The following is a 21,477-nucleotide window of genomic DNA, read 5'->3' on the forward strand; positions in this document are numbered from 1 at the left end:
GGCAGGGAACACTGATATATATATATATATATATATATATATATATGCTTTTGGGAGCTTTGGTTTCAGTGCATTATACGTGGCAGCTAGAGAATGTGAGTGAACAAATGTGGCCTTTGTTGTCGTTTCCTAGGGCTATCCCGCGCGCGTGCGGGGGTAGGCCCCAAACTTGGGTTTAAGTACTTCAGAACTTGGGCGAAGTTTACGCTAAGACCATCATCAGGCCAGTAAGGACCACCACAGACTTATAAATGACACGTAGTGACTTGTCGTTTCCTCACCGCTGGAGCAGTGCATAGTAAAACAAGCCACACACACATCTATGTCTGTCCCAGTAACCAGTATAAGGTTGTGGGTCGAGGTGCTTCAGTACTGCGAGAACCACAGAAATTTCTCTCACAGTTCCCGAGAAATACGAGTCTGGGAGGGCGTGAAAAACGCGTCACGTAACGGAAAAATGAGATGTGTTAAATGAAGGTCATGTCCTATAAGTCCGACCCACACAGGAGAGGACAAAAGCATGAGAAAAGAAAGAGTCTGAGTGATTGGAGGGCAAAACTCTCTTATCAAAGTCCACACTTAATATGTCTTCATGAAGGAGGCCACCAACAACACGGGTGGTGAACACGAGCGGGGGGTGCCCACTAGTCTTACCAGACTCGTAAGATGATTGTGTGTTAGCTAACACACACGCACACACACAAACACACATACACCTGGCTTAGGCTGGCGTGTGTGTGTGTGTGTGTGTAACAGTAAAGACAGGGTATATACTTGTATATACAAAGTTGAGAGACGGGGCAACACGAGTGTAAAACTCTCTCCCAGTAACACACAAGTAGTAATCACATACACTCGGGTCTTACTCGGGTCGGCCCTCTAAGGGCTCGAACCCTGGGCGAGGCAATCGGCCCTCCAAGGGCTCGAACCCTGGGCGCGGCAATTGGCCCTCATCCAACCCATCGGTTCATCCATACTTCGGTGGTTGATGGATGAGTACCTGGCTTAGGTTGGGGTGTGTGCTGTGTTGGGTATAAACACATGGGAGTAAAGACATGATACATATATTAAAGGCCAGCACACTAACTCTTCCAGTAAACTATAGTCTTCATAGCATATGGTTCATCACATTGTATTCCTGATGTTTTACCAATCTTTCTCATGATGTTGACGGCCATCAAGCTCGCGGTTATCCTAATGTCTTTGTTGATGTTTCAGCTAATCCTTGTTTTACATCTCCTACATCTGCTGAATGCAGGACCAACGATCGTTGTACGATTCGTTGAACTTGGAAGTTATCTGGCTCAGGTTTGTGCCTCATCTACCAAAATCTTTCTGTCTCACTTAGGGTTCTCGTAATGTTATAGGATTTGTTGGATTCTGCGACTAACCTAAGTTCCTTCCATCCTCCCATCCTCCAGCCTGAAGTCCTGTACCTGGGGGACGTCACTGTACACCACAAACAGCAGTTAACATCCTCCAATACACATAGTTGAGGAGGTAGAGCCCACACTCTCCTCAGTATCAAAGACCGATCCGACCACTCTATCAAGACTTCAACATCTGTGTTCCACCTGTTACCTCTGGCTGCTCTGTCCACCTTACGATGCCCTCCGCAGCTGATTGCCCTTCGTGTCGTATGATGCATATGTGCCTCCCGTCAACATGTGAATTCCCAGGGGAAGTTTAATCCCACCAGTAACCACAAGATGTCACCAGCATACCAACAATGATCTGGAAATCACATCACACGCCTCTGTCACCCACAACAGGTTGTTGGATAAGGTGTATATGATGCGATCGCAGAATGACGATGCTATGTGTGCACGTTCGCTATAGTGAAATGCGTGTCATGAGCAGGACGAATTGTATACATTGTGGCATATTGCTGACGCAAAATACGAAGAGAAATACGTAGAAATGTAGGTAGGCAGAATAGGAAGATTACCACTGAGCTAATATGTTTCTTTATTTTGTTTTCACAATGAAAGACAATTATAAATGTTGGTGCGACTGATGGAGAGGAAAGTTTGCAAGCAATGTAATATTCTTTTGAATTAGGAAGAATATATGTGCTTGCAGAAGGTCGAGCTTGGACAGGATCAAAATTAGAATATCATGAGACGTTTCTTGACCATAAATATGATATGAGGTATCCGCGAGACGATTAGAAATACTTAGAGTTTTAGTCTAGTTTATTGCGTTGCGCTGGCCTTCAGGGATTTTATTATAGTCACACTAACTGTACAACTGGGGACTCATTAGGAGATGGTAATCATAACACGCACCAGTTACAGACAATCATAGAGGAATCACGTATGAGGGCGTGTCGTACTGTCTTCCAGAAGTTCTCGTACTCTGTCTTACCTCGAGTGAAGCGGGAAAATATAGTTCGTGTTTAGAATGACACAATTACTGTAGTGATGTTTCTTATCCTTTTCGTTTATAAGAAAATTATATATTCATTTACTCATCCACTCTGAGCCGATATTGAGTAAATGATGTGTGTGTGTAATATGCTTACTCTCTACGGTGTGAAATCACGTCTGAAAATAGATCATATGAATATGTATATTAGCCCCAGTGGGAAATGAAATAGAAAAGAGAATCTAGAATGATACATTCATAGATCTACAGAGTATCTCTGCCACTCTCTTGTCTCCTCGCCTTACAAGACCAACATAAAGGTAATCATACAAGCCATATTTGTGTTTCTCTGTACTCATGGCTAATGTAAATATATTCTAAAAGAGGATTATTATCATCGATTTATTTCTTTTGTATCTTTTTTTTCCTTTTTAGAGAGGACACACATTACGTGTGTGGGATGGAAGGGGACTGTCTTAACTTTCATAGCCAGGGCAGTTAAGGCGCTAATCCTTTTTTCTTTAACTACGTCGTTTTACCTTAAGCTGAAGGTCGTCTGAGTACACCACTACACTGTGGTGGCCCTGGTCTCCTCCACACACTTCTTCATCCTAATGTTGTCTAGACGCCAAGTATCGCACTTTAGTACCGCTAACTAGACTATCGTATGGTAATTCTTTCGTTTGCTTTCCCCACGATGGATACTGACCGTTCTGGCTACGGGAGCTTAGCGTTACCGTCTCTGTCAAGCGTTCAGAAGAGGTTCCTGTTCTGGATATGAAGACACAACTTCCCTCCTCCTTCGAGACTAAGTTATCCGTTCTATCGTTGACTTACTACTGTTCCGCTGCCACCTGGGCAAGGGACCTGTCATATCGTCCCTGGGTAAACCCTTCTTCCTCCATGTTTCATTCATCTTTCATTCTAAACCTGAAATTATTACGAATATTTCATTGGCAAGTTGAAGGGTTCCTGTACCCAAGAGGATCATGACTCTTCTTTTTAGTCTTCTTCCGCTGATGGTTCTGTCTGGTCTCTGGCCATAAGCATCTTTATAAAACCGTCTTCATATCTCTTCTTGCCTTTACGGTGGCGGTAACACTAGTGCTGTTCGTCCAACTGCCATGTCTCATTGTCTGGGTCTCTTTTCTCCTCTACCTCCGCACTGGATAACAACAGCGAGCCCTCAAATGCTGATGAACCTCTCACTGTTCTTGTTCGTGTTCTGATCAAGGAGGAAGATGGGTACAGAAGAACAGGATCAGATACAAGATACCATAAAGGCATGAAAAGTTTGACTCCCACAACCCAGCTTCCTCTTCTTTCTTCCTCCAACACTCCTCATGAATCCCTCATCTCTTCCCTTGGCTCTGTGATTCCACCACTCAACACGTTAAACGTAATTGGTATCAAGATAACATCTCATCTGTCATTCAAACCCCACATTACAGGGTTAAGTCGGCTATGAGACAACTGAAAGTGTTATATATATATGTGTGTGTCAGAGGTTCATCCCTTCTGAATTGTTACTATGGTTACAATAAGGTCTGATATTTTCTTATACAGTCTTGTGGATCATTGTTCTCCCATCTAGGCAGGCTCAAGCTACAGCTTCTCACTCATTCAAGTCGAGTCTACACCAGTACTTACCCTCACCTCCTCAAATCTGACATCAAAATTTGACCCACTTTCCTTACGCTACCCAACTGGTAGTTTACATTCTCTATCCAGCTGGTAGTTTACATTCGCTACCCAGCTGGTAGTTTACATTCGCTGCCCAACTGGTAGTTTGCATTCGCTGCCCAACTGGTAGTTTACATTCTTTTTAGAGATGATTTCAATGTCTGTTTACGTGGGCTGGTGCCTTTGTTGCCCCGGCCCTCAGCTAGACCACGCAGGACTCAGCAGTTCATTGGATCATATAATGACTTTGCTGGTAATGGCAAATCCAGGATGAACCGTTGTGATATCTCTTTCTTTCCTGCCGCTTCAAAGGCCGAGAAGTCTGTCCTTCTCATTGCCCTTCCGTAAAAAGTACAACCTACAACCTGTAGGAAAGTTCTCTCTCTCTCTCTCTCTCTCTCTCTCTCTCTCTCTCTCTCTGCCCCATGTATGTTTTTATCTAGCAATCGCGTTTCGACGATGACTTATCAAAGTGACAGGCGACTGGACTCATCCCTTCCAATCCCACTCGCACTCCCGTCCCTCCCAGTCTTGTACCTCTCTCTCTCTCTCTCTCTCTATCTATCTATCTCTATCCGTCAAGGGGATCTGGCTTACCCATCAACCTGCCGCAGGCAGAGCTTCGCGCTCGGGTAACTTCAAGTGTTGTTCACAGGACAGAGAGAGAGAGAGAGAGAGAGAGAGAGAGAGAGAGAGAGAGAGAGAGAGAGAGAGAGAGAGAAGGAAAGCTTTCCTATAGGTTAGGTTAGGTTGGGTTGAGTTGGGTTAGGGTAGGTTAGGGTGGGTTAGGTTAGGTTAGGTTAGGTTAGGTTGGGTTGGGTTGGGGTAGGTTGGGTTGGGTTGGGTTAGGTTAGGTTGGGTTAGGTTAGGTTGGGTTGGGTTGGGTTAGGTTAGGTTAGGGTAGGTTAGGTTAGGTTAGGTTGGGTTGGGTTGGGTTGGGTTGAGTTAGGTTGGGTTGGGTTGGGTTGGGTTAGGGTAGGTTAGGTTGGGTTGGGTTGAGTTGGGTTAGGTTAGGGTAGGTTGGGTTGGGTTGGGTTGGGTTAGGTTAGGTTAGGCTGGGTTGGGTTGGGTTGGGTTAGGTTAGGTTAGGTTAGGTTAGGGTAGGTTAGGTTGGGTTGGGTTAGGGTAGGTTAGGTTGGGTTGGGTTGGGGTAGGTTGGGTTGGGTTGGGTTAGGGTAGGTTGGGTTGGGTTAGGGTAGGTTAGGTTGGGTTGGGTTGGGTTGGGTTGGGGTAGGTTAGGTTAGGTTGGGTTGGGTTGGGTTGGGTTAGGGTGGGTTGGGTTGGGTTGGGTTAGGTTAGGTTAGGTTAGGTTGGGTTAGGTTGGGTTGGGTTGGGTTGGGTTAGGGTAGGTTGGGTTGGGTTAGGTTAGGTTGGGTTAGGTTCGGTTAGGTTGGGTTGGGTTGGGTTGGGTTAGGGTAGGTTGGGTTGGGTTGGGTTGGGTTGGGTTAGGTTAGGTTGGGTTGGGTTGGGTTGGGTTGGGTTAGGTTAGGTTGGGTTAGGTTAGGTTGGGTTGGGTTAGGGTAGGTTGGGTTGGGTTGGGTTGGGTTAGGTTGGGTTGGTTAGGTTAGGTTAGGTTGGGTTGGGTTGGGTTAGGTTGGTGGTTGGGTATGGGTTAGGTTGGGTTGGTGTTAGGTTAGGGTTGGTTGGGTGGGTAGGTGTAGGTTGGGTTGGTGTGGGTTGGGTTTGGTGGGTTGGGTTGAGGGTTGGGTGGGTTGGGTTGGGTGGGTTGGTTAGGTTGGTTGGTTGGTGGGGGTTGGGTTGGTTGGTTGGGTGTTAGGTTGGGTTGGTTGGTGGTGGTTGGGTTTGGGTGGTTGGTTGGGGTTGGGTTGGGTTGGGTTAGGTGGGTTGGTTAGGTTAGGTGGTTGGGTTAGGTTGGTTGGGTTGGGTTGGGTTGTGGTTGGGTTGGTTGTGGTTGGTTGGTTGGTTAGGTTGGTTGGTTGGGTTGGGGTTGGGTTGGGTTAGGTTGGTGGGTTGGGTTGGGTTGGTTGGGTGGTTAGGTTAGGTTAGGTGTGGGTTGGGTTGGTTTGGGTGGTTAGGTAGGTTAGGGGTTGGTTGGGTTGGTTGGGTTGGTTAGGTTAGGGTTGGTGTTGGGTTGGGTTGGGTAGGTTAGGTTGGGTTGGGTTGTGGGTAGGTTGGTTAGGTTGGGTTGGGTTAGGTTGGGTTAGTGGTTGGGTTAGGAGTTGGTTGGTTGGTTGGGTTGGGTTGGGTTAGGGTTAGGTTGGGTTGGGTTAGGTGGAGTTGGGTTGGTTGGGTTGGGTTGGGTTGGGTTGGGTTGGTTGGTTAGGTTTGGTTGGTTGGTTGGTGGTTGGGTTGGGTTGGGTTGGTTGGGTTGGGTTGGGTTAGGTTAGGTTGGGTTGGTGGTTGGTTGGGTTGGTGTTAGGGTGGTGGTTGGGTTGGGTTGGGGTTAGGTTGGTTGGGTTGGGTTGGGTTGGTTGGGTTGGTGGTTGGTTGGTGTTGGGGTTGGGTTGGGTTGGGTTAGGGGTGGTTGGGTTGGGTTGGGTAGGTTGGTTAGGTTGGTGGGTTGGTTGGTGTTGGGTTGGGTTGGGTTGGGTTGGGTTGGTTGGTGGTTGGTTGGGTTGTGGTTGGGTTGGGTTGGGTTGGTAGGTTAGGTTGGGTTGGGTTGGGTTGGGTTGGGTTGGGTTGGGTTAGGGTTAGGTTAGGTTGGTTAGGTTAGGTAGGTTGGGTTAGGGTTGGGTTGGGTTGGGTTGGGTTGGGTTGGGTTGGGTTGGTTGGGTTAGGTTAGGTTGGGTTGGGTTAGGTTAGGTTGGGTTGGGTTGGGTTGGGTTGGGTTAGGTTAGGTTGGGTTAGGTAGGTTGGGTTGGGTTAGGGTAGGTTGGGTTGGGTTGGGTTGGGTTGGGTTGGGTTGGGTTGGGTTAGGTTAGGTTGGTTAGGTTGGTTGGGTTGGTTGGGTTGGGTTGGGTTGGGTTGGGTTGGGTTGGGTTGGGTTGGGTTGGGTTGGGTTGGGTTGGGTTGGGTTAGGGTTAGGTTAGGTTAGGTTAGGTTGGTTGGGTTGGGTTGGGTTGGGTTGGGTTGGTTGGGTTGGGTTGGGTTGGGTTAGGTAGGTTGGGTTGGGTTGGGTAGGTTAGGTTAGGTTAGGGTTGGGTTGGGTTGGGTTGGGTTGGGTTGGGTTGGGTTGGGTTGGGTTGGGTTAGGGTTAGGTTAGGTAGGTTGTTGGGTTGGGTTGGGTTGGGTTAGGTTAGGTTAGGTTAGGTTAGGTTAGGTTAGGTAGGTTGGGTTAGGTTGGGTAGGGTTAGGTTAGGTTAGGTAGGTTAGGTTAGGTTGGGTGTGGGTTGGTTGGGTTGGTTAGGTTGGGTTGGGTTGGGTTAGGGTTGGGTTAGGTTGGGTTGGGTTGGGTTAGGGTTAGGTTGGGTTAGGTTAGGTTAGGTTGGGTTGGGTTGGGTTGGGTAGGTGGGTTAGGTTAGGTTGGGTTGGGTTGGGTTGGGTAGGTTGGTTGGGTTAGGTTAGGTTAGGTTAGGTTAGGTTAGTTAGGGTAGGGTTGGGTTGGGTTGGGTTGGGTTAGGGTGTAGGTTGGGTTGGGTTGGGTTAGGTTAGGGTAGGTTGGGTTGGGTAGGGTTAGGTTAGGTTGGGTTAGGTTGGGTTGGGTTGGGTAGGGTGGGTTGGGTTGGGTTGGGTTAGGTTAGGTTAGGTTGGGTTGGGTTGGGTTGGGTTGGGTTGGGTTAGGGTAGGTTGGGTTGGGTTGGGTTAGGGTAGGTTGGGTTGGGTTGGGTTAGGTTAGGTTAGGGTAGGTTAGGTTGGGTTGGGTTGGGTTAGGTTAGGTTAGGTTAGGTTAGGTTAGGTTGGGTTGGGTTGGGTTGGGTTGGGTTGGGTTGGGTTGGGTTGGGTTGGGTTGGGTTAGGGTAGGTTGGGTTGGGTTGGGTTGGGTTAGGTTAGGTTAGGTTAGGTTAGGTTGGGTTGGGTTAGGGTTAGGTTAGGTTAGGTTAGGTTAGGTTAGGTTAGGTTGGGTTGGGTTGGGTTGGGTTGCGTTGGGTTGGGGTAGGTTAGGTTAGGTTAGGTTAGGTTGGGTTGGGTTGGGTTGGGTTGGGTTAGGGTAGGTTAGGTTGGGTTGGGTTAGGTTAGGTTAGGTTAGGTTAGGTTAGGTTAGGTTGGGTTGGGTTGGGTTGGGTTGGGTTGGGTTGGGTTGGGTTGGGGTAGGTTAGGTTAGGTTAGGTTAGGTTGGGTTGGGTTGGGTTGGGTTGGGTTGGGTTGGGTTGGGTTAGGGTAGGTTAGGTTGGGTTGGGTTGGGTTAGGTTAGGTTAGGTTGCTCCGACTGTACGTACGCCAGTGAGCAGATGGTGTCATGGGTCGCATTCTTGATCATCACCAGACGTAAGACTTGACAGAGACGACACCTCAAGACCTCTGGTTCAGAGTGAATTCAGCTGAACTGAGGAACTTCACTGAAACTTCAGCAACTCCACCTAAGACAGGACGGTCTTTTTGAGGCTTTTTATTCCCCTTAACACAGGAGATCCTGTGAAACTTTAATTCCTCTAAACATCAGACGTAAAGTAAAACTTTAATTGAAGTCTAGAAAGGGACTAATGAGAACCTTGAATTCCACTGGACACAGGAGATTCCACGAAGCTTTAAGTTCTAAGTCCATTAAACACAAGAACTTCTGGCGGGTGTTGGGGGCCCCCTTGTGGCGTCACGTAAACTAAACACCTTCGTATGTCCACAGTTACTGCATGTCCAGTCTCTCATTCTCTCTAATAGAAACTGATTCGTTCGTTCCCGGACCTGTGTTGAATGAGAACCGCTATGGTCTTCAGAGAACACAGCGCGACATCTCTAACGAGGCATATATGACCATTTGGGACACCTCAAACTCTCCCCTCGGTATAAGATGCCGTATATCATCTACCAGGGAAGATTTACGAGAGGCAAAAAATGAATCTTTCCTCCCGAAGTTCTTAGTTTATGACTGTAGCCAACGTGATTTTAAGGCCCAACCCCAGTTTTATGAGGGACGTCAGACTTGATTCTGATACATTCGGCCGTTGCTGGGGTGGCCAGCGGCGATGAACACGCTGATTGTACTCCATCGGACAAGTTCGCCCCGGAACGACAGATGTTATGAGTAGAGGAGGTTGTGGGGAGAGCAGATCGGACCGCGTCTGCGCAAGACTTTGCGGACCAGCGATTGCTGCGTCTGGGATGTGACGAATGGTCGTGAATAAGGTGCTGGATGGATGTGGTATGAAGGTCGTGGCTTTTATAACCATCACTGCTACACTAACGAAAGGTGGTCGACCACACGACTCGTGAGCCTGACTTCATGACGGTCGCCTGTGACGGTCTGTGGCGCGCAGAACACCCCATGGGATGGACATGGAAGTTTGACGGTGAAGAATCTTGGAACGTGGAGTAAGGACAGAGCCGAGAGTATAGCCAAGACGTAGCTTCCTCACCGGCAGTCATGCATGATAACCATGGCAGTGGAGAGAAGGACATAACGATGATCATAACTTACCTTGGCCGAGTCTTCACCGTCAGGTTTAAAGTCGGTTGCCTTAATCGGGAAAAGAAGCAGCTAATGGTCCAACTTGGTGAGCCACATCTCTTAGGAACTTTACCGGATGGGGCTGTGTGGGCGTGTAAATTAGGCTCAACTTTACGGCCTTTGTATGAGGGCATTGTAGAAATTAAGTGGAACAGGAGGGAGCCATTACATGTAAAGTAAATGTGGGAAAAAAATGATTCTATTAGCACGAAGGAATGAATGAATGCATGAATGAATGAATGAAGGAAGGAAGGAAGGAAGGAGGGAAGGAAGGAGGGAAAGAAGGAAGGAAGGACTGTTTCTGTATATCAGCCAAAGGGATGTGTTAGCCAGTGTTCGCCCGACACAGGTGGGACTTGTGAATCTGACGAAAGAAAGATGATTTTGATGTTGGATTAAGGAAGGATTCACAGATGGCAAGAGGGGGGAGGGGGGGGGCAGTCAGTAATTTTGCATGTGAATAGATTGTGAGGCAAAGTTTAAGAGAAGAGAGTGTCATAGTTACAGCTGAGTTGGCATTCATTCTCTAATTTCAAGATTATGTTAAAGTAGGGAACGCACAGTTTGGAGGAGGAAGAGTAGGAAACACACAGTGTGGAAGAGGAAGTGGAAAGCTACATACAGTGTGGAAGAGAAAGCGTCAGGCTACGCACAGTGTACAGTAGGAAGCGTCACTTTAATATATTGAAGACAACACACGCACACACACACAGCTGACACGAGACGAAACATTCTGGAGAAACGATTGCGTAAGGTAATGCAACATAGTGAACAATAATAACGAAACATTAAGTTTGGGAGGAAAGATATTACTGATATAGTATCTATATAACCTTTATGGAATATATAGACCATATATTTCGAATATAAAATATGGAAATTAGTATGGAACTTTGGCTTTAAAGTGAACTGTGGCTCGCTGCGTAGCGTTAGGATTTATGTAATTAGATGTTGGTCATCAAAAGGAACTTTAAGAGAAATAAAGGGAAATCAGGAGTGCTCAAGACCTCGATGGAGGTAATCTTATATACTGCTCACTCCCAGCAGGAAGATACGACCAAGAACAGAAGAAATGGAAGATGAGCAATGACGAAAGCACGAAATGGATAGATAGATAGAAAGACAGATGAGATAGAGATAGATTGATAGACAGATAGACAGATGAGACAGATAGATAGATAGATAGAGAGAGAGAGAGAGAGAGAGAGAGAGAGAGAGAGAGAGAGAGAGAGAGAGAGAGAGTGTACACCTAGCTTCGAGTACGTATGACGTGATTCGCTCATTACCCAGCACTCACCTCATCTAGAGACACGACCGCCCTTCTACCGTAATAAGACGAGGTTTGGCCCGGTCTCAAGGTGACTGGGACGCAGAACTCCCTCTCTGTTGTCCCAGCACTTAAGGCCGTGAGATGATACCTCAATTTATCACATGCAAAAAAAGAAAAAAAAAAATTTCCACAACGTAAACAATGATTTAACGACATGGCAACACACGGTGTTAATTACTGGGGTTCCCGAGGTCCATGGTCGCTCTTAAAATGCTACATGACTCTAAAGGCCAATCATTTCACCTTGTCATTCATGAAATATGATAAAAAAAAGGAAAGAAAAAACACTCACTTCAACTGCATTCACGTGACTGTTCTACAGAGAGTGGAGGGGCGCCACATTCAGAGACAAATGCAATTTGAGCGAATTTGTTCCTTTGGTTTTCTGGTGTTCGATTCCCAGGAAGATACAAGGCCCAACTGATGAAGTGTGGAGTTGCGTGGGGGGGAAAGGGAGGAGTTCCAGGCTGTAAAATGTGTGTGTGTGTGTGTGTGTGTGTGTGTGAGAGAGAGAGAGAGAGAGAGAGAGAGAGAGAGAGAGAGAGAGAGAGAGAGAGAGAGAGAGAGAGAGAGAGCAGGGCGTGAGGGCCTAACAAAGAGAACAGCAGAGGAAGCACAAAGGTATTGACAAGAGAGACAGACATGAGAGAAAAAGACAGAAAAAATGTATTGTGTTGAAGACTAAGAGAAGAGCTGAACCGATATATATATATATATATATATATATATATATATATATATATATATATATATATATATATATATATATATATTTCATGTGTGGCGGGGTGGCGATGGAAATGAATAAGGGCAGACAGTATATATTATGTACATGTGTTTATATGTATATGTCTGTGTGTGTATATATATGTTTACATTGAGATGTATAGGTATGTATATTTGCGTGTGTGGACGTGTAGGTATATACATGTGTATGTGGGCGGGTTGGGCCATTCTTTCGTATGTTTCCTTGCGCTACCTCGCTAACGTGGAAGACAGCGACAAAGCAAAATAAAATAAATAGATAAATATATATATATATATATATATATATATATATATATATATATATATATATATTATTCTTAGTAATCCATGGACCTTTTTAAAGGCTCTTGCAGCCCAGGGCTGCGCTGCTTTCAGTGGCAGTGAAATGATAACTCCTTTGGATACAGTCTCGTCAAAGGCGACTTCTCACTCACGGTGTAACCTCCAGCAGGTGGAGTCCGGTAACCCTAGCATTGTTTATATACTGATCACCGTGTCCAGCGTTAGCACAGTAGCGCCAAGAAAACACGAACAAAAGCCACATCCGCTCACATCCATTCATGTGTAATGCAACAAAACCAGAGCTGCCTAATCCACATCCAGGCCCCACAAAACTTTCCATGGTTTACCCCAGACGCTTCACATGCCCTGGTTCAATCCATTGACAGCATGTCGACCCCGGTATACCACATCGTTCCAACTGACTCTATGCCTTGCACGCTTCTTACCCTCCTGCATGTTCAGGCCCCGATTGCTCAAAATCTTTTTCGCTCCATCCATCCACCTCAAGTTTGGTCTCCCGCTTCTCCTTGTTCCCTCCACCTCTGACACATATATACTCTTTGTCAATCTTTCCTCACTCATTGTCTCCATATGCCCAAACCATTCCAGCACACCCTATTCTGCTATTTCAACCTCACTCTTTTTATTTCCACATATTTTTCTTACTCTTTCATTACTTACTCGATCAAACCACCTCAAACCACATATTTTCCTAAAATATTTCATTTCTAACACATCCGCCATCCTCCGCACAGCCTTGTCTATAGCCTATACACACACACATATATATATATATATATATATATATATATATATATATATATATATATATATATATATATATATATATGTATTTCTTCCTTACTGATGTGCTCTTAGGCCCAGGACATTATCTGATGTCTTTAACTTGCTGGTAATCATAGATCATCATGCATGTCTCTCCCTTCCTTCTAAACTGTAGAGCTCAAGTAATCTTAACCTCTCATAGCAGTTCATAAGTTCCATTTCCTCGATCTTGCTAGCAAAGTGTTTCTGAATCCTTTCCAAGTAGTTCTGGTGAATCTATGTTGGAACATGATTCACTTTTGTTTCTTATATATACAGCAGATATTTTCACCATAGTAGTTTTTCTTTTTGAAAGTGCTCAAAATCATACCACTCATTACTTGGCTTAATAATATTCTCTTATCAAATGTGCTCCTTGAATTCAAGTTTCTCTTTTATGATAACTTCTAGATCCTTGAAGTTTTCCTCATTTTCTGAGTCTGTACCCCTTGGGACATTGTTATGGAGTCAGCATTATATTGTAATATGAAACATTTTTCAATTTTTACTTCATTAAATTCCCTCAGGTTCTCTTCTTCCTATTTCAGAAATATATTTTGGTATTTTTGCATATTTTTTTTACCTTTCTCCTTCTGATCTCATTAATTTGTTTACTCTCTGGTCACCTGCAGACACCTGACTCTCTGTATTTCTCTTGCAGTATCTGTTATCATCATTACAACCAGAAGTGAAGACAATGCTTCTCTCTAAGGTACTGCCCAAGCGGACATCCTTATCAGCGATGGTTCTGTGTGATACCGCCTTGAATTTTCTGTAAGTCGTAAGCTGTTTGATCCGTTTTCATCATATATTTTAATATAATGCTTTGCTTCTTTCTCTGGTGAGTCTTTGTAGTTCACTTTTTCAAAAGCTGCAGCAAGGTCTAAAAAAATAGAGTTCATTCTCTTTCCTTATTATGTATATCACAACAGTGTACTAAAATTCAGGATTGTCCTCATTTGTATAATTGTTGGTCCAGTATTTTTTTTCTTTATGTTGGAGACTCCAGCCACGAAGAAAAGTCCTCATCAGGGCCAAGCCTTTACTGAAATATGAAGAGAATCATGAAAGGGAAAAAGAAGAGACAAGGAAAAGTATTTCTGGATTTTGGAGGAAGTGAAAAACTTTTTGTTTTAGGATGTGCCAGGTCATAGTTGTTGACAAAGACATGAAAGGCTAGAGAGTTCCAAAGCTTCGAAGTGAAAGGAAGAAGCAGATACCAAAACCGGGGTAATGTTTATCACATCATCATCACCAGCGATCCTGCCAACTGGTAAGTAGTGCTTCCTCCGTCTCGTGTTTGTGTTATGCATGCCACTTTGTCTATTAGCTTTTCTACTGGTTCACTCATTGATATGTCTAATGGACACCATTAGAGGCTTTCTTACTGGCATCTTTCTCTTCTTAAAGACTGTAGATCGGATTCCATCTACTCCAGACGCTGAGTTCTCCTTAAGTTGATCAATTGCTTCAATAACGTCCCTCTCTGAAGTTTTGATATACTGCAGTGGCTATTCACACCATACGGATTGAACATTTCGTTAAGAAATTCTTTCTCTATCATGCCAAACTGCGACAAACAATGGCTAAGTAGCATCTGGTATATATTCTTACGTTCACTCTCATATAACAATTCCCTTCTTCAGAAACCTTAGTCTCCGATTTCTTGAGTTTTATCTGTGTGTGTGATTAGACCTTTTGGATTTTGTTCTATATTTAGCGTTATTTTCTTCCCATTTATTCCGTTTTCTTTTATGCGATTCATTAATTTCACCAACTACTTTTTTTTTTTCATTTATTCCAGCTCTTCTGCGTCTTATTTGCTCATTGCATTATTTATATTTTGTATGGGGGTTGGGTTGGTGTCTGGGATTCTCCTGTTTTATGCTGCTCATTAAATGTTGGTTCGAGTCCAGGTCATTAAAGTTAGCGACAAAGCAATCTTTTTTCCTCCCACAATTTTGGTGTTAATTACATTAGTGAGGGTTCCTGCTGGGCCCAGCAAGAAAGAGGAAAATTATGGACGATAGGAATAAATCTGTGATCCCTTTCCTCTGCTGGATGATCACAAGAAGGCGAAGACTGGGAAAAGACACACACACACACACACACACACACATATACGCACACACACACAGACACAGACACACACACACACAGACACGCACACACACACACAAACACACACGATTTAAGAAACTGTATGACATCAAAGAATGTTCAAGAGAGATAGGGAACCTTCACATGTGTAAAACTCCACCACATTCTTGTATCACATAAGATATCAAGCTTACAGGTGTATATACATTGCTCTAGCAGAAGCTCACATTCTCCTTCGTATGTTGGCAACATATGTGCCACATTGAGGGCATCCTCTGTAGCGCTATCATTCTGTGGTATGTCGGAGCTGAATTTTTAGGAATGGCTGCTATTCTCTGGCTAATGATATATCGTTTTCCTTTACAATGATCTATGTGGCGCGAGTTCTTGTTCATCAATATCTTTCATTTGTCAACTGCATTGAATACTGAGTTATGGTCACTTAAGGAAAATCATGCATTTTTCCTGAGGTCATTTTCATACCATTGTCTGACTCTGAATATTTCTAAATGCGTTTTCTTTTACTTTTTCCTTGTTTTGTTGACATATGATGTTTCAGTGTCCACTTCTTTGTCCTTCTGTTCGTTCGGCCAGTGTTCCTAGTTTTCTCTACTATGTTAGACGAGACTGCATAGGCAGATAAGGCCCTAATCAAGGCCATTCATTAACGATATATATATATATATATATATATATATATATATAGTCATTTATTTATTATACTTTGTCGCTGTCTCCCGCGTTAGCGAGGTAGAGCAAGGAAACAGACTAAAGAATGGCCCAACCCACCCACATACACATACACGCCCACACACGCACATATACATACCTATACATTTCAACGTATACATACACAAACATATACATACATACGCACGTACAAAATTCATACTTGCTGCCTTTATTCATTCGCGTCGCCACCCCGCCACACATGAAATGACAACCCCCTCCCCCCGCATGCGAGCGAAGTATCGCGAGGAAAAGACAACATAGGTCACTTTGTTCACACTCAGTCTCTAGCTATCATGTATAATGCACCGAAACCACAGCTCCTTTCCACATCCAGGCCCCACAAAACTTACCACGGTTTACCCCAGACGCTTCACATGCCCTGGTTCAATCCATTGACAGCACGTCCACCCCAGTATAAGACATCGTTCCAATTCACTCTATTCCTTGCACCCCTTTCACCCTCCTGCATGTTCAAGCCCCGATCGCTCAAAATCTTTTTCACTCCATCTTTCCACCTCCAATTTGGTCTCCCACTTCACCTTGTTTCCTCCACCTCTGACACATATATCCATTTCATCAATCTTTCCTCACTAATTCACTCCATGTGACCAAACCATTTCAATACACCCTCTTCTGCTCTCTCAACCACACTCTTTTTATTACCACACATCTCTCTTATCCTTTTATTACTTACTCAATTTAACCACCTCACACCACATATTGTCCTCAAACATCTCATTTCCAATACATCCACCCTCCTCTACACAACCCTATCCATAGCCCACCCATCGCAACTATATAACATTGTTGGAACCACTATTCCTTCAAGCATACCCTAGCCTACGCCAGGTACTCATTTTATCGACCAGGATTCGAACCCACCACGGATGTCCATAAATCTTTTTTCTCTCTACTAATTAGTTTCTATTTTCTCATTCCACTCTTTTTTATTCATCCATTATTGTTTTTTTCCTGATAACGTCTTGTTTTTTCTATATATTCTCATCACTGGCACTGAACTCTTAACTGTTTCTTTTCATCTTTCGTCAAATGTTGTCGTGTTGATGTACATGTCATTTTCCTAAGAACCATCGTTACATCTTTAAATCTTCTGTCATCTCATTTATCTCTTTTCATTTCTGTGTTTTCAACTCATTTACTTCAATTATGTTGTCTTTTGTAGTGTCATATGTGTTGCTTGTTCACATGTTCTAAGACAACGTTCTGGTTATTGTAATGTTAGGATCTTAGATAGTGGTTAGTGAAGACTTAGGTGTCGTCTGTGAATTCTATGTCTAGTATATTCTTGTCTTTTGTTGGGACATGATTAATTCTCTAAGTGGCTAAACGTTTTGCAAATTTTCAATACTTATACATCTTTTATTGTTCTCTTCCATCTACATGTTTATTATTCATTGTTATATGTTTATCTACAGCTGGAGTCAAATCTTCAGTCTTCTCTCTCTATATATATATGAAATTGAAATCTCTAGAATACATCTCTACTGGTTCACATATTTTTTAAGTTTACCATCATAGCTTTGAATTTTGCTACAATCATACTGAATTTATCTTGCTCAGCTTTGGGTTGTCTGTTGGTCGTAATGTTTATTGTGTTTTGGTCTGCTACATTCACTGTAACCAACTCACGTTTTTGATTTTTGATTTCATCATTAGTTTACTGTTCAATTTGCCATGTGATTGAAATCCTGTTCCCCCTGTAATATCAATACGAAAGGTCCCATCAAAGTTATTTGCTCTTTTTTTCTGAATTATCTCATTAAACAGTGTTTCAGTTATTGTGATAAGAATAATTCTTCTGTTCTCAGTATATATTTGAAAATAAGTTTTAGATATCTGATTTTTCAGATTATAAACCTTCAGGTTTATCATCTTCCTTGGTCCGTTTTATCATTTTCTTTGTCTATTTGTGTGTGCGTGTCTTTGTGTCTTCTACATTGTTAATCATCACAGACTCCTGGTCATGTTATCTCCCGGATTTACTTGTTCTTCTCTTACGCCCACTATGGTCTCCATCTCCACATATAGCCGTGTTTACGAATGATCTGGATTTAGCATCGTACTTTCCTTGCAACAACTTGTCCAAATTGACTCTCAGGCACTGTATGTTCTATTTTCTATCATTCCTTCCTCGTATTTTCATCCCATCCACTGTTTTCTTTGGCTTACACTCGGTTTTATTTCGCTTTCGTCTTCGGTTACGTTCAGCATCTGTTTCTCCAGTCATTTTCGTTCACTTTGCCCCTTTAATTTCTGTTCTCTTGTTGTTGATTTCTGTTTTCCTCTGCTCTGATTAACCCGCTAACATTATTAAGATATTCGTCACAGTGTAGGCAAGCTTCCGTTCTCTTCAACTCCTGGCGGGTGTAGGAAAGAGCATCTAATTCCCGATTAGGTTCGTGTTATTTATCGTAATGTTGGTGGCTCGTATCTGGTTGTCTAAGATTACAGTCTTGATCTTGAACCTATCCTCTGGTACCTGAATGTCTACAGTGGCACAAGTGTCTACATAGTGGAAAGGTAATCATTTCTACAATCATCGTTAGCTTTACGGTTCCCTCTGAAGATGTAGGAAGGTAATCATTGCTACAGACATCAATAGAGTTACAGTTCCATCATTGAGGATGTTACTACAGTCTCTTGTACTTGAACAGTTCCTTTGTTACTGTCTCATCTTCTTGATCGTTTCCTTCATTTGTTTTGTTTTTATATTTCTCGTCAGTTCTCCTGTGTCTTTTGCTCCCGGTGTTCTGCATTTCTTGACCAATCCTCTCTCTCTCTCTCTCTCTGTATCCTCATCTCTAGCTTCCCTCGTTCTCTTCGATGCCAGTGCATTCACTACCTTACATTTAAAGGCCCCCGAAGTTCTCTGTATCATTTGCTCTTATCTTTGCCACCTTTTCTTAACACGTCTGTTTAATGCTTCACGATCTGTCGACTACAGAAATTGCAAAGCTACAAGAAACGCTTTTTACTGTAACACATCCATCAACTCTGCAGGAGGCATGCAATGTTAACCCACACTGTACTCGTCTATTCACCGTGTTGCAATTTCCATTATATCTATACCATATGTTACATGATGCACACCACGATGTGGCTCCAGCCAGTAGAACTGCTTTACTGTGAACTCGTGGCTTGAAATTTTCAAACCGTGTCATTAATATTTATTGACTCAAAGGTGTTGTCTTCGGGTTACATTAGGAAGGGGAGAGGAACTGTCTGAAGACGTGATTAAAAGGGGAGGGAGTCCACAAACACCGCTCAACGAGGAGATTAATATAATCTTCAGTGGAGGAGACATGTTAGTATTCAAACTCCCTTCAAATAAGGAACGTATGGACGAAGACCCCAGTAGAAGACGTGGATGGATTCACACAAACTCTGGCTGAAGAGGAGGATCGTATCAATTTTCCTCTTCAGCAAAGCACGGATTATACAAGTTCCGAGCGAGGAGGTTAAAAAGGAGGGAAAGAAATTTGTATGAAACGCAACAAAACACCCTGAAAACTATTCTGTGCCTGAGCGTTGTGGTCTGGTGTGGCAAAAGTCGAAGTCTCTCTTTATCTCTCTCTTTACCCCCGCCGGAATGGAGGGGAAGTGGGTTAAAGGCGAGCACAGTGTGTGTGGTGAGGTGACGAAGACGAGCTCTAGAGAGATATACATCTCCTGGTGATCAGCTGGTGAAGAGGGAAACAATGGCACAGCAGATTTTCTTAGTGTCATCGAGACATGGCAAAGGAGAACTGAGGCACAGACGTTCAAGCGTCTTAGGGGTACGGCAAAGACAAATTTGAAGCACAGACGTCCCAGTGTCTGTGCGTCCTGAGGAGCAGAAGTTTTGGGAAAAGATCTCGAAGTGTAGAACGTCAAACACAGATACCTGTGTCCTGAGTGAGTGTGGGAAAGCCACTTGTACACATTCGGCAGTATGTTAGAACATGCAATGTTCATATGTTCCACCTCTGCACATGTTCTGATATATAGACCCACGAGTCGATCTGCAGCTCTCCCGGGATTCGAACGTGAGCGGGCTGTCCTTACCCTAATTGGCACACAGTTTGTGGGCAGAGGGACCTCCTCCTACGGTAATAGCCTAGGAAAGACAACTTTAAGCTCATCGGTAGTCTGCCTACTGTGTCAATGGCCCGGCTTAGAATGGAGGAATTGGCGCCAAATTATCCAACATTTATAACTTTCACGATGAAAGTTTGGCGTATGATATAATTGCTTGCCTCTATATCCATAGTGAATTATATGACTGGTTATCTGGATATATATATATATATATATATATATATATATATATATATATATATATATTAGGAGGAAAGGATTGTTGGAGACGGCGACTAAAACACAGGATTTACCACCTAATACTAGGCATCAATGGTCGTTTTGTGAGAGCATCAGAGAGAGAGAGAGAGAGAGAGAGAGAGAGAGAGAGAGAGAGAGAGAGAGAGAGATAACCCTGGGGCCTGAGGGAGATGTTCCTCCTATTGACAAAGAAATTCCACAGTGGTGTTGGTGAACCGTCCAGTGCGACCATATCATCCTCTTGTGTTATCTTTCCTCCTTTATCTGCCTCTCTTGATTCCCTTGATTTTTTTCTATTCCATCTTTTCTCTCATTTTCTCCACTACTTGTCCTTTTTACTCTATATATCTACCTAGCATTTTCCTCTCTTTGTCTCTATCTCCGACCTATCTCTTCTTCCTTCTTATTTCCATCATATATATATATATATATATATATATATATATATATATATATATTTTTTTTTTTTTTTTTTTTTTTGCTTTGTCGCTGTCTCCCGCGTTTGCGAGGTAGCGCAAGGAAACAGACGAAAGAAATGGCCCAACCCACCCCCATACACATGTATATACATACGTCCACACACGCAAATATACATACCTACACAGCTTTCCATGGTTTACCCCAGACGCTTCACATGCCTTGATTCAATCCACTGACAGCACGTCAACCCCGGTATACCACATCGCTCCAATTCACTCTATTCCTTGCCCTCCTTTCACCCTCCTGCATGTTCAGGCCCCGATCACACAAAATCTTTTTCACTCCATCTTTCCACCTCCAATTTGGTCTCCCTCTTCTCCTCGTTCCCTCCACCTCCGACACATATATCCTCTTGGTCAATCTTTCCTCACTCATTCTCTCCATGTGCCCAAACCATTTCAAAACACCCTCTTCTGCTCTCTCAACCACGCTCTTTTTATTTCCACACATCTCTCTTACCCTTACGTTACTTACTCGATCAAACCACCTCACACCACACATTATCCTCAAACATCTCATTTCCAGCACAACCATCCTCCTGCGCACAACTCTATCCATAGCCCACGCCTCGGAACCATACAACATTGTTGGAACCACTATTCCTTCAAACATACCCATTTTTGCTTTCCGAGATAATGTTCTCGACTTCCACACATTCTTCAAGGCTCCCAGAATTTTCGCCCCCTCCCCCACCCTATGATCCACTCACGCTTCCATGGTTCCATCCGCTGCCAGATCCACTCCCAGATATCTAAAACACTTCACTTCCTCCAGTTTTTCTCCATTCAAACTCACCTCCCAATTGACTTGACCCTCAACCCTACTGTACCTAATAACCTTGCTCTTATTCACATTTACTCTTAACTTTCTTGTTTCACACACTTTACCAAACTCAGTCACCAGCTTCTGCAGTTTCTCACATGAATCAGCCACCAGCGCTGTATCATCAGCGAACAACAACTGACTCACTTCCCAAGCTCTCTCATCCCCAACAGACTTCATACTTGCCCCTCTTTCCAAAACTCTTGCATTCACCTCCCTAACAACCCCATCCATAAACAAATTAAAC

The sequence above is a fragment of the Panulirus ornatus genome, chromosome 24 (assembly GCF_036320965.1).
Source record: "Panulirus ornatus isolate Po-2019 chromosome 24, ASM3632096v1, whole genome shotgun sequence".
Classification (NCBI taxonomy): domain Eukaryota; kingdom Metazoa; phylum Arthropoda; class Malacostraca; order Decapoda; family Palinuridae; genus Panulirus; species Panulirus ornatus.